Genomic DNA, 12,997 nt, shown 5'->3' on the forward strand with positions numbered 1-12,997 from the left:
ACCGGGGAAACATCGAGCTCTCTGCCTTCCCTGGGAATCTGGGTCCTGGCACCCATGTGCACCTTCTCTCTTACCCATGTGTTGTAAAAGCAGCAGGTGAAAAAGTAGATGGCTTTTTTTCTTCCCCTCCCAGCAGTGGTTTGGGAGTTTGAAGGTATCTAAGCTCCTGAGAATCCCTCCTAGTTAAAAGAAGCCTCCTGGTGAGCCAGCTGCACCTGGCCTGCGCTTTGATGGAGAAGCACTTCTTCCCTTGGGGGCATCGGAAGCCCCCTGTGCAGCCCCCCAGGTTTCCATGACACTTTGATAGCATCTGCTTAGCGCTGCATCGTCCAGCACTACTGGTGGCTTCCGGTCTGCTCGTGTGAGCCTCATTGGCTTCTTCATTCTAGAGCGAGGCAGGGGAACCACAGACAGGTACAGTGTCTAGCTTTCTGGGGACACGTATGCTGTGTCATCAGTTTCTTCTCCTCCATAACAGCTGGAGCTCTAAATGCTTGTTGCCAACCTAACCCCAAGACACTGGTGAAGTGTTGGCCTATATAGGGACCCACACTAACTATATGTAATAGTTTAATTAAAACCTTGGTTTTCTAATTACAGTCTAAACACAAGTGCCTTTTGTTAATGAAAAGCAACCTCCGTGCTTCTTGCTCTTGTGCACAGCATTTCTTTCCCATTCTTTTTTTTTCCAACTTGAAAATCTCCACTTAAGTTCCCACTGTGGGGAGCTGGCAGGTGGCATTCCCACCACTGGGGGAGATGGTCCACAGTTCCTTTTGTCAGTCCTCGTCAGCGTCTTTTCTTGGCTGTGGTTGCCTTTCTGATTTCCTATTGCAATGAGTTAGATCTGTAAGCCCCTTCACCCTGCTGGAATAATCAGAAAGCCAGCGAAAACCCCCCAAGTTTCTCTGGCGTAAGCATTATTTTCCGTATTCTTGGTGCAGGACTTGAAATAGATACATCTTTAATGTTTGCTTTTTAAAAGGGATGCCTCTCCTTGATTTCCAGATGAATCTTAGCACCTTTTTCTCCCCCTCCTCCCTCTGCTGAGGTGATAGGAGCTGGCTCAGAGGATATACTGAGAATGAATCCATTTTCTTTCCTCTGTCTCTGCAGAATAAATTAGAATTTGCCTGATTTAATAAAATGGCTTCATCTCCCTGCCATCTTTCCCATCTCCAGGGTATTCCTTCCGTAGTGGCCCGCTCTTCTGTAATAGAGCTCAGCGCCATATCTCCTTATCACAGTGTAGTGGTTTCACATCTGACACGTTCCCTCACACTCACACACACGCGCTGTTTCACATGCATGTGCACACACCAGCTTTGGGGGATCCTGATGGCTGAAGGTGCAGAAATTTGTCACCAGACCTTGTTTTCCCCATTTTCAGGCGTGATGGTTACAGTTGATGTAGAGGTTGGTGCAGTTTGTTGTCCGCCTGCCGTTATTAACCCAGCCCCCTGCAGTTGATGTGACCACGGTGTAGAATATATTTTGGGGGGAAGAGGGAGAGGCTGAAGGTGGGGATTTGCAGCCTAAATCTTCTCACTCCACTCCAGTCGTTTCTCTGTTCGTTCGGAACACACTTAGCTTTGTATGGTAGAGTCCTTTGCTATCTCCCCACTGTTCTCAGAGGGACTGATGGGAGTTTGTTGTCGGAATTAGGAACGGGTTTCCCATTTCCCCCTACCTCTTAAATTTGTGTTTTAATTTCTATTTCCGCGGTTGATTTTCTTTTTCTTTCCTTTCCATTCTGACACTAATTATGCCAGCCGCATTGGGAGCCTTCACTGCTGGGAGGTACCCAGCTAAGTGTTAAGAAGGGTTTTAAAAACAGGCTGAACTCTTTCTTAATGAGGCTCAATCGGCCTCTCCTCCGGGTGGTTTTGTTTTGCTGATCTGTCAGTTTTTCAAGGATTTAATTGCACTTTTTTCCTGTTAGTCTTTGAAATTGGCCTATACAATCCTGCTATAAAAATAACATTTTTTTAAAAAGCACAAAGTTAGTAGCTTCTGTTTTCCCCCCTTTTATTGTCGTTGGGAATTTTATTCTTCACTTTCATCTCTCAGGACCATCTTCGGCCGGGCACTCTCAGAAGCTCGCGGTCGTGAAGAGCCCAGAATGGAGTGGCAGGAGGGGGCCATGGAGAGCCTGACCCCCGTGTATTCAGCCTTCAGCCTTGGGATTTGCTAATGCAGCTCAGCTTACGTCTCTGCTTCTGGGTTTGCTCTGGGTCAGGGCCTGGGAGAGGCACCAGCCGAGTTTCTTTAGGTCTGGAAGGGACAGATTCCATCAAGTGGTGCCAGACCAGCTAACCAGCATCACGAGTCCTCAACCATGGGAGGCGAAGGAAGGCAAGAGTCCCCAGGACAGAAGAGGAAGTTGCCAGGCAGGGGAGGGGGAGAGAAGCAAGACCCAGCTATCCTTTATGCTATTATCTTTCTGGTGGAGAAAAACATGCTTGAAGCAATCAGCATGAAATTCTTAATTGCTTCGCTTTCTCCTGCTCTTCTCGTGGGACAGGTTGTGCAAACGCTGGAGCTGCCAGGACCCTCATGTTAGCGCACTGTCCCTGCTGCATGCACTATTTTTAACTAGTGCTTTGTTTTGCAAAGATGCACAAAGCTTTTTCTTCTTTTTTTTCCTTCCTTCCCAAGGTTGCTGATAAACAGCAGAGGCACTAAAGAGCTCTTCCAGCCACACTAACAGCCACTGATGAGGCTGTGTGCCTAACTCTCCCCCACTGCCACCCTGCCTTCTGCTTCCTGTCTTTGGATTTCTTCAGTCCGTCCCATTCAGCACAAGTTTTGGCTTTAGAACATTTTTTTTTTAAGTTTTGCTTCTGAATTTACCCTGTGCACCAACCAACTTCCCTTTCCCTCTCACCACTCTCCTGAATCTGATTTGCATCCCTCTGCTCCTCTCTCTTCTGATGTGTATCTTCCTCTTTGAGATTTCCAGTCCCCTCTCATGAGGATGTAAAATCCAAGAACCAGATCTCCGAGATTTCAAAATAAAATAAAAGTAAACTCTGCTTAAAAAACACTTTAGCAGGAAAGCCAGGCTAATTGTAAATCAATGGGTCTTAAAATGCAGCATCGATCTCCAGTTAGAAGTTTGAAGGGGAAAGCAGTAATTACTGCACCAGAAGGTAGTTTTTCCTCTTAGTAAGTTCTGGGCAGAAAGAAGGCTCATTAGGGCAGCACTTCGGAATCTGAGTAATTAGTTTAAAAAGTACTTTTGTGGTGTTATTCCCTTGGCTAGAAATTATTGGAGTCTTCAGATTTATAGCCCAATTCTGATAAGATTTGATTTATTATTGTGTTTGGTGTGGAAGAACCTTGATACATAATCACCCAGGTGAAGACCTAAGGAAGTGTGGATCAGAGTCTTCGGAATGAAGAGTCTTTTGTGGAGTAAGTGGAGTTTGATTCCTTAATGACTCCTGCTGTTCACTGGTAGTATTGAACATGCACCTCGGAGCCGGGACATGGCAGCCCAGTTGGACCGCCCTCGGCCAACCCTGTCCTCCCTCTGGTGAGCAGCTGAAGCCCAGCGAAAGGGGTGGTTTTCGTGGACAGGAAGGTTCGGTGGCAGGATTTGATGTAGCATAGCCATCTCGTGTCACCCAAGGTGGGTTGGCTGGAGTGTTAAGCCCCATGAGGGCTGAAATGTGTCCTTGTAGTAGGTGCAAGCTAATGGATATGTCTCATGACTTGGTGAATAAATCAGTGAACAAACAGACAAGTCTTCTTTTCTGTCTTGAAGAGAGAATGCTTCTCAGCTCTCATCTGTGGGGGAGAAAACCACCACGGAAGCTTTCTGTCTGGTTGGATTACCAGCTGCCTCTCTGAGCATTCACCATTGCAGACGAAGCAAGTGGCCCTTTCTTGAAGCAACAGGGTTTTTGCGTCCATGGAAGGTCATTAAGAGATCATTCTGCTCCTTTATTTATTTTTTTAATTTATTTTTTACTATGGGCTCCTTTATTTTTACTTTTTTTAAACTTTTTTTAAATTGAAGTATAATCAGTGTACAGTTTTTTTATTGTAAAGAAAATTCACAGCATAGAGCAATACTTTTACGTCAACTGTAATATTACACCACGGTACAACTCACTCTGTTTTGCCACACTGTCTTTCTCAGGCCGGGGTGGTGGGTGCTACTGGAGTGTTAAATGTGCATCTGAGTAGTTTGTCAATTCGGAACTGCGAGTTTATTTCATTCTTATTAGGAACTGCAAGTTTTCCATGTTGTTCCCCAGAGAGGCTCTCTGAAGAGTACCCTCCTCTGTTGATCTAGAATTATGCATCAGGTGGAGCAGTGGTTTGTAAACTTTCATTAGTGGAGTCCCATTTCTTAAAAAGAAGAAATCTAATTTGAACCCACTGTATAATTTTTTAAAAGCTTTGTGACTATAGTTATTTTAGTAGTTCAGATTTGTAACATTTTTGTATCAAAAAAATGAGCATAAAGCAGAGTTGATCAGCATTTTGATCAAAAGTAAGAGTTTATAGAAGGTAGTTAAACAGTCTAGACTAAGCTGCTGGTTTGATTATGTATTTTGTTTTGGTGCCATTATTACACAGATCCTCATTCATGAGGAGATAGTTGCAGAAGGTAACAGTTTTTAGCAGTGTATCTTGTAATCTAACTGGCAGAAGTGGTTTTACTTGGCGGTCTACACAAAAACTAGTTAGCCATCCAAGGTAATGCCCTGGCCTCCAATGTGTTAACTTTTGGCACATATCACATTTGAATATATTTATTATTACAGCGTTTAATAAGAAACAATATTTAATAGCCAACTTAAAATGAAACTAGAGTCAAAGTTTGGAGAACCCCTGCAGCATCACGGGGTTCCCCAGAGAGCAGCTCAGACACCACTGTGTTATAGAAATCTACCTTAGAAGCGTACTGGGACTCTTGCCATGGGAAGAGCCTAAGGCTGTTCTTGCTGGAAAAATCACTGGTATTGAATGGCTGATGAAGGGCCCCCTGTCTGAGTATTTCCCTGTCACTTGAATCAGATGACCACTGTGTTGCACGCTGACTTTACAATTTGAAGAGATCTTGGCCTTTCCTCTGCGGCCTCTTGCCTGTGCTCTCTCTGCTGTCTGTCAGTCTCCACTGCTCAGAGGGTGTCGCCTGGCTGGGGCATCTCTGTCTGGCTCTTGCCATGGTCTGTTCAGGACTCGCCTTTGTCCTTTGAAGATGGAGGTACTGGTGGTCCACGTGGAAAAATGTCACTTTCTATTTATAAATGAGAGGAAATATTTCTGCTGTTTATCCTAGAAGCCCTGAGCCATGGTTTCAAGCTCTGAGAATTATGTCCCTTAGCTGTGGCCTCGCCGGCTTCCTGTGCTCTGTCACCGCTCTACCAAAAGCTGCTTTCTTCCCTGCCCCCCACCTGCTTTTCACCACTTCTCATTGCTTGTACTCCCTCTCCTCCAGTTAAATGTGTTTGCAAAGTTTATTAATAGCACTACACCACTGAGTGGAGTAGTGATTTGCTTCCCTTTTTAAATTTATTTTTGGCTTTTAGAAACAAATCTGGAATAATATTTCAAACTGCTCCCTTTTGAGGCAAACTCCAGTTAATCCTTTTAAAGCATGTCTTGGGGGTCAGGACTTCCCCACGTCCCCCCTCAAAGCTCATGCCCTTTGCGATGGCCTCAGTGCCCTGGTGGTCGCTAGTCATCGGTAGGGTCAGCTCTGAATCCATGGTTCTGTGGATTCACCCCACACCCCCTATCCCCTGAGCCTTTTCTGAGACCACCTAACCAAAGACATGTTGCTGCTCAGGGAAGTTTTTTCCCCAACTGTGACTGGACAGTGATATTAGAGCTGTTGAACCAGTTTATTGTGTGCATTTCGACAATCATTAGAACGCCACTTGTATATGGAAATTTTCCGGTGGTGATAGTGGGGTGTTGGTTTCTGTGTGACAAGTCCTTTTCCATCCTTGGGATTTAAGATGGGCAGCAGTGTTTTCACACAGAGCCTGTCCGTTGGAGGCACTGAGTGGGGAGGATGCCGTTCGGTGTGGTCGGCAGGTGTGATTGTGGATCGGGGGCCTGAGAGGTCTGAGAAAGCTTCCCCAGGTGAGCAGAGGGCTGAGGGCAGTGGTTTGTGTTTTCAGGCTGGTCCCTCATTGCCTCGGGCTCAGTCATTTCTGTCAGTGCCTAGTCCTGAAACTCCTGATTCCTGCAGTCCTCCTGTTTGCAGTAGCAGTCCCCAGCCCCTCACACCTTTCCTCCTAACTTACATGTCCTGATAGACTGTAGCAATTTTGTCACCACAGCACACGGAATGGTGATTTTCAGACAGAGCAGGGCGGCGGGCGGGAGGCTAGGTGCAATTTTTTTTTCTGGTCTCAATGGTTGAGCCCCAAGTGGCAGAGAGACCACCTGGAGGTCAGTCAAGAGCCAGGAATTCTAAGTGAAGGGATGCTTGACACGGCTCTGTCTCCTGACTCTGAACAATCAGGGAAGCGAATGGCAGCCGCTGGCCAGGAATTGATTGCATTAATTGATATGCCAATAAGAGAGCTTGTTACATCCGCCATTGGTTAGGAGGCCAGCTAACAAGTCTGCTGATCAATGGCACCAATAAAGATTTCATCCATTAATGAGCAACATGGTAATTAATGTTATCCATAAACCAATTAGCCCGGCTAGCTAATGCGCTGGTTTGCGCCATGAGTGACGGCACCGAAAGGGGCCAGGCAACCACCCTACTCAGGATGGAGTTGGGTCTTCAAGCAGGGTCTTGGGTTGTGAGAGAACCTGAGACTCTGGAGGGTTTATTTCAAATGATGCAAAGAAGGAAAACCGGGAGCGTTCAGAGCCCTGGTGGAGAGGAGAAGGCAGATGGAGTCCTTGCTGGGCCCCGGGCTGGAGCGCAGCTGTGTCCCCTGTACCTGCTGGGAGGAGGGCCGTACGCACTTTCCTCTTCCAGCTCCTTTGGCCACAAAGCTTTCCCACGCGAGTCTCTCAGGGGCTGTTAGGGGCTGTAATGGAATGACTGAGTCCCCGGGTCACTCCAGTCCCAGCTGGGCACGCTGTCCCCAGGGACACCCCCCATCAGTGGCTCACACGCACTGCCCTGCGCTCCTGGAGGGCGGGCCATGGCCTCTTCTGGGAACCATGAACAAGTGGTGAAGTAATTAACATCCCCCCAGCCCCCTACCTCCGTGTTCAATTAGGAAGAAAAATTTTGCTAGAAGAAAGAAAGGAGAAACAGATGATTTGAAGCTGTGCCTTTTTCCTTCCCCCCTGGTTTTTTGAAATGACATCAGTGGGTTGTTTGCCAAGCATAACCTGGCAGCCCGGCGGCTCTGCCTGACTGCCTGAGATTTCTGGGGACCGTGCAGCTCGCCAGCTCTAGCCATGGCAGCATGCCAAGGTGACGTTCCGTGACTAAGCAGAAACGAGGGAGAGGGAGGAAGAAGGTATGTGTGGTTGGGGAGCTGGGGGAGAGAGTGGTCCTGGGGCTGGGTGTGGCATGGGGAGACACGGAGGCATGTCCTGGGGCATCGGATCAGGAGGGTGGGTGTTGGGGGTCTGCACAGGCAGGCCAGGGAGTGTCCCTGTGGGGGCGGGGTGGGGGGTGCATACAGGGCAACAGCCACAAATCGAGCCTGGGAGGCGGCCAGAGGGGTCTGATTTAGGAGGGAACCAAATCTGCCAGAGCAAAGGTGACAGTCCTGAGGGCCTGGAAGTACTGAGTAAGAGGCTTAGGGAAGCTTTTATCAGCATCATACCCGATACTCCTCAGCGGAGTTTCCTCTGCATTGTTAGGTATTGACCCTCAGAGACCCCTTGTGGATTCCCTAATTGAAAATTAATACTAGATCAATGCCATGGGCAATTTACATATTGATCATAAACAACTTTGAAGGCACCGAGTGTGCGGCAGATCAATAGGGCTCCTGAATAGGCTGCAGAGGGAGCACCTCCCAGTACAATGCACTCCGAGAAAGGTTAATGATTTGGGAAGTTCCTAACTGCACAGCGCAGGGAGCGGCCCCCTCACCGCACAGCGACAGCGTCAGCCAGAGCAATTAGTCCTGGCCTGAGCCACCTTCCCCCACCCCCCAACCCCAGCCAAGGGCAGGATGACAGTGCGGGTGTGAGGGAAGGGGCTGGCCACGAGTGTTTTTATAGTTGCCTTTTTTGGTGATGGATGAAGTCTTGGGGCAGCTTATTCTGGGAAGTGTACTGTAAAAGGCAGCAGCCAAGTTAAGGCTCCAGTCATTATTCTGGCCCCTTCCCCCCAAACAGTTCTCCCAATGATGACTTGAATGGCATGATGTGCAGAAGGGGCGACGGCTCCCTCTTCCCAGCCTCCTCCTCAGTCTTCCCATCACTGGAAACTCGAGTTAGTGTTCATTTTAAGCTCTGATGGATTTGGCCCCCTTTTGCATCCTGTACCACTCACCTCCCAATTTCTGGCCTTTGGGTCTGCACCCATCACTTACCCTCCCCTGCCTCATGCTTTCTTGTACTGCTCTGCCCTCAGGTCGTGCCTTTCTGGTCCATCCCTGGCAGCCCTGTAAGGGGCTCCTCCAGGAGGCCCCCATCACCTGCCCCTACTTCACTTCTTTTGTTTTCCTCCAAGTCCCTCCCTGTCTCCCTCTGGTCCAGATCCAGCTCCTCTTGTCTTCTAGCCATGGAAACAGTGTATGGACCAACTACCCTGGAGGTGCTCTGGATTCCCCCATTAATGTTCTATAGCAAAGCCCAGAACACTTGCACACCTGACCTCTGATTCTGTCTTGGTGCTCCCAGGGTCCTTTGAGATGGCTGGCTGAGGATCAGGGCCAAATACAGCCTGAAGGGACAGGTGATGCCAGTCTACCTGTACCTAGCTACCTGGCTCCAGCCCCCGGACAGTGGAGGGTGGTGTGCCGGTGGTGGTCACTAGGGGGAGACACCTTTTATGTGGTGGTGAGTGGAGCAGAGTTTTTTCCACAACAGTACTGCCCACCCACCTCCCCAAATTCATCCTGTACTAAGAACTAGCATTACAATAGCAGTCCTGCCAAAGTCACATAGCTTTGTATGGTTATTAAGTTTGCAGAGTGTGTAGAAATTCATTGATGTGAAAGAGCAATATGGGTTCAGAGAAGGGACGTGCGGAATGGTAGGTGGTGAATTTATAGGTTGGAGCTGCAGCCATGCTGAGCCTTGAGTCCTTCACCCTGTCCTGGCGCTATCCCTTCCCCTTCTCAGGGAGATGCTTTGGATAATGATGGTCTGAGGGTGCTTCTGGTGTATGGCTGTCAGGACTGTCCACTTACTATCACATCAAAGGATAGTCACTATTCCTTTTCTCCTCTTGGCACTTCCTCACCTCAAGGTCAGCTCCTCCCCACCCCCCAGTAAAGGGAAAGGCTTAAGGAGATTTGATCTATATGTGCATTTATATATTACACATGTGCACACTTAGGGAAATACAGTAGACTTTCTGTCGGAAAGCCCTCCCAGGGCAGCCATGCAGGCTGTGTAGGTTGTCCCCACAGGGGACAGCCCTCTGCTTAGGGGGTGAGCGAGGGCCCAGTCCATCCCAGATTCAACCTAACAAGCAGGGCGGTGAGTCCAGGGCCATATCTGCCCAGGGCAGGTGCTGAAAGGGGAGCCCCTCATTCTGATTTTCACACAAGAACCTTATGTGTCCAACAGTGGCAATGAGACTTGCACCCAGGACCCGTCTGAGCTCATCTCCGAGCCCCTCCTCCGCTCTGCACCTGCTGTTCTTTCACGGTCTTGCCTGCCTCCCACTCCTGGGCCTTTGCACTTGCTGGTCCTCTCCTCCTGGAAGACCTCTGTGCCCACACTCCCACTTCTCTGCGTTCCTCCCTGAGTCTCCCCTGTGAAATAATCCCTGGGGTGCCTTTCCCGCCATCCCTGCTTTAGTTTTCTCCCTGATCAGCGTCTCACTGGAAGTCCGTCCACTTGTTTAGCTGCCTTTTGTCTGCCTTACTTGCCCACCTCCTTCCTACCCCTGCCCCTGGGGAGCAGGGCCTCTAGCTTTCTTGTTCACAGCTATAGTCAGTGCCCAGCACAGGTGCTCCGTGGCCGTGCGATGAGTGGTGAGAGGGCGAGTGGACAGATGGCACAAGTTCTCCTGGGGAGGCCACAACCGCGACTCTAAAGGGAGCTAGTTAAATAAACGCGTGGACCTTGGCATCAGCTCTGTGGCTTTGGCCAGTATTTTAACCTCTCAGCCTCATTTTCCTCATCTGTGAAATGGGAGTAATTACAGTCTCTGCTTCAGTTGCATGATGGTTGTATTACTACCATTATGGTCATTATTAGATAATAAGAACTTAAGCAGATGGAGGCTTTCAAGGTGCCTGGTGTTGACTTTCATGATTTGGCTCTTTGCAGTGAAGGATTTTACCCAGACAGGAGTACAGGAAAGTAGCCGGCATTTTGGACTGAGCAGTCCCACTCTGCTAGCCCTTTCCTTCTTCTCTTTGCAATTAGGGCACCTGTGATTATGTCAAAGAAAGCGGCACCCAGGCCAAACGCTCCTGGGGCAGGATGGGGGTGCCCTGATGTGGAGCATGGGAGCACATGGCGGGGGGATGAGGTGGAGGAGTGGGGTTGTCAGCTTGATCCTGGGCCCGATGTGGCTGCAGCCCCCCAGCCTAGCGGACAGGTGCCAGGTGGTGCCGTGCATGTGATTCCTTCATTACGGAGCCTTTCATTGACTTGGCTGCACTGTGCTGATGAACTGAGACTGGGGACAAGAGCACATAATTGAGGGAAGTAAATTCCCATCACAGGCCTGGCTGCAGCCAGAAGTAAGTGTCCACCTCCTCTGGGTGCATGAGATGCGTGTTTGGGGGTGGGTGTTCGTGTTCCTACCTGGATATACCTCCTCTTCCCTCCTTCCATTCCAGAACCTCCCCCCAGACCTGCCTCTGTTTCCCTTCTTGGAGCCTCTTGCACACTCCACACTGCAGTGTCGTCATCACCCCGAGGGATGGAACCTGCCAGACCCCTGCCCCCCATGCCTTTCACACACCTGTTCTTTCTCTCATTCAATCCATCTCGCTTCGTCCGTTTGTTTGTTCACCTTCCATTCTGTCTGCGCTCTCTGTCTAGATCTCCGTGAAGACGGAGAAGGGGCGGCTCTGGTGCTGCCCTTCTTAATTGAAATCGCATTTCATTCATCTGGGAAATGAGGCGGAGGAGGGGGCAGGGGTGGCTTTCCGGAGCCGTCCACCGGCAGCTGATGCGAGGCCGGGCCTGAAGATACCAACGCCCCGGATGCGTAGAAGGATCTTAAGAAAGAATTTAGGAACCAAAGTTATTCGCCTAAAACTAAACTGAAAACCGCACAACCAGCCACATGGTTTAATCACCACACACACACACACACACACACACAAAAGAGTCCTACTGTAATGCATTTTCTCAAAACCAGGAAATTAGTGGCTCAGGTCACCAGAGCATCTGAAGCTGGTCATTACTAATCAGTTGTTTACAGCAGGGAGACTTTTTTTTCTCCCCAGTGTTTCTGGGCCTTAAAAAACATTTCCTGGACTCCCGACTGAAGTCACCGTGTGCCATGGGCTGGAGATGCACCGGACGGCTGGGCTGGGGAGGCAGGTTGCCTCCGTTACTGAGAAGCTTGGGTGGCGTGAAGGCAGAGCAGAGAGAACTGGAGAGCCCTCACTTGACACCCTCTGACCTCAGCCGGTGGAGCTGAATGCTGGAGAGCCAGGACTGAAATTGCAGTCACTTTAGATTATTTGGAGCGAGGAGAGGCAGGGAAAAAAGGGTCTGTTGACTACAGGAAGCTGAATTCTTCCTCTGCTGAAAAGCTTATTAGTGGAAGGGGAAAAAGCAATTACTTGGCTTTTCCTAGTTCTACGCGGCAGGGATTCGGGGCTGTGGCAGCCCCTTGGACCTCACCCTGGATCCAGAGTATCTCTGATGGGCACCACCCCAAGCCATTTAGGGGCAGCACTTCTGGGATCCCCCTCTTCTAGAAAGGTTATGAAGTGGGGGGAGCAGAGAGAGTGTGTGTAAGTATATGAGGGCGGGGAAGGAGAGAGGGAGGGAGAGAGAAAGAGGCAGGCTTGTTCTGCCTTTGATGTGATGGTTTTACTCTGGGGTACCAAGTTGCCACTGGCAGGAAGTTAACAGGGTACTGTTTGCTGAGAAACATGGATATCTGGGTTTTTAGGGGCTGGTTTTTTGGTTCATTTTGGTTTGGGTAAGCCCATTTATTCCACGCTGTCTTTTGTCTCCAAACGTAAAGGAAGACTAGAAGTTGCTTTGAACAACCATGGCACCACTGTTAGAATCTGATTGCCTCAATATCACAGCTTTAATTGTGGAAGATTGCTGAGCAGCCAGTGTGCAGGGAGCAGGGAGCTAGGCCTCACCTTCCAGGCTGCCCCTTCCTCCTTTCTGCGCTTATCTGGCTGCTTGAGTGTCACTGTGATCATGGTTCCTCCATTGCCAGAGCCCCCAGCCTCCTTTGGAGACCCTCCTTTGGGCTGCCTTACTGCGTGCTCTTAGAATCCTCCCCTAGGCCCTGGTCTCCGGGTGTGCAGAGTTGAGGTGCTTCAGCTTCCCCAGATCCCTCTGACGATCAGGTTGCTGCAAACAGCCATTATTTCTCTTTCCTGAGTCTGTTTAACTCATCTCTATACTTTTATGCCTTCTCTTTGTTGGGACTACCCTGCCTATTGTGTATTTTATATGTTTCCATTTATATCCTTTTAGATTTTCTAAAACAAAAAAATTTCTGATTTCACCACCTTATTTGTCTCCAGCTCAATTTCATAGATCTCAATTTTTAGTCCGTTGACCCATTCTTCTTTCTGGCTTTGGTCTCCATTCTTTAATTTATTTCTCTGTAAGGCTCAGTTTTATGTCATTTCCCTTCTCCTGGCACAATTCCTATTCTTCCCAACCTGTCACCAAAGTTTTTTAGTAGTTGAGTTAATTCATTGACTTATCTCTTCGCAGA

At 49.0% G+C, this 12,997-nt stretch overlaps 1 protein-coding gene across 1 annotated transcript in view; it reads left to right on the forward strand.

Moving 5' to 3' along the window:
* Positions 1-12,997, forward strand: part of ZFHX3 (zinc finger homeobox 3) — a 300,481-nt gene that overhangs the window by 232,093 nt on the left and 55,391 nt on the right.

This window comes from Camelus ferus, chromosome 9 (assembly GCF_009834535.1).
Source record: "Camelus ferus isolate YT-003-E chromosome 9, BCGSAC_Cfer_1.0, whole genome shotgun sequence".
NCBI lineage: Eukaryota > Metazoa > Chordata > Mammalia > Artiodactyla > Camelidae > Camelus > Camelus ferus.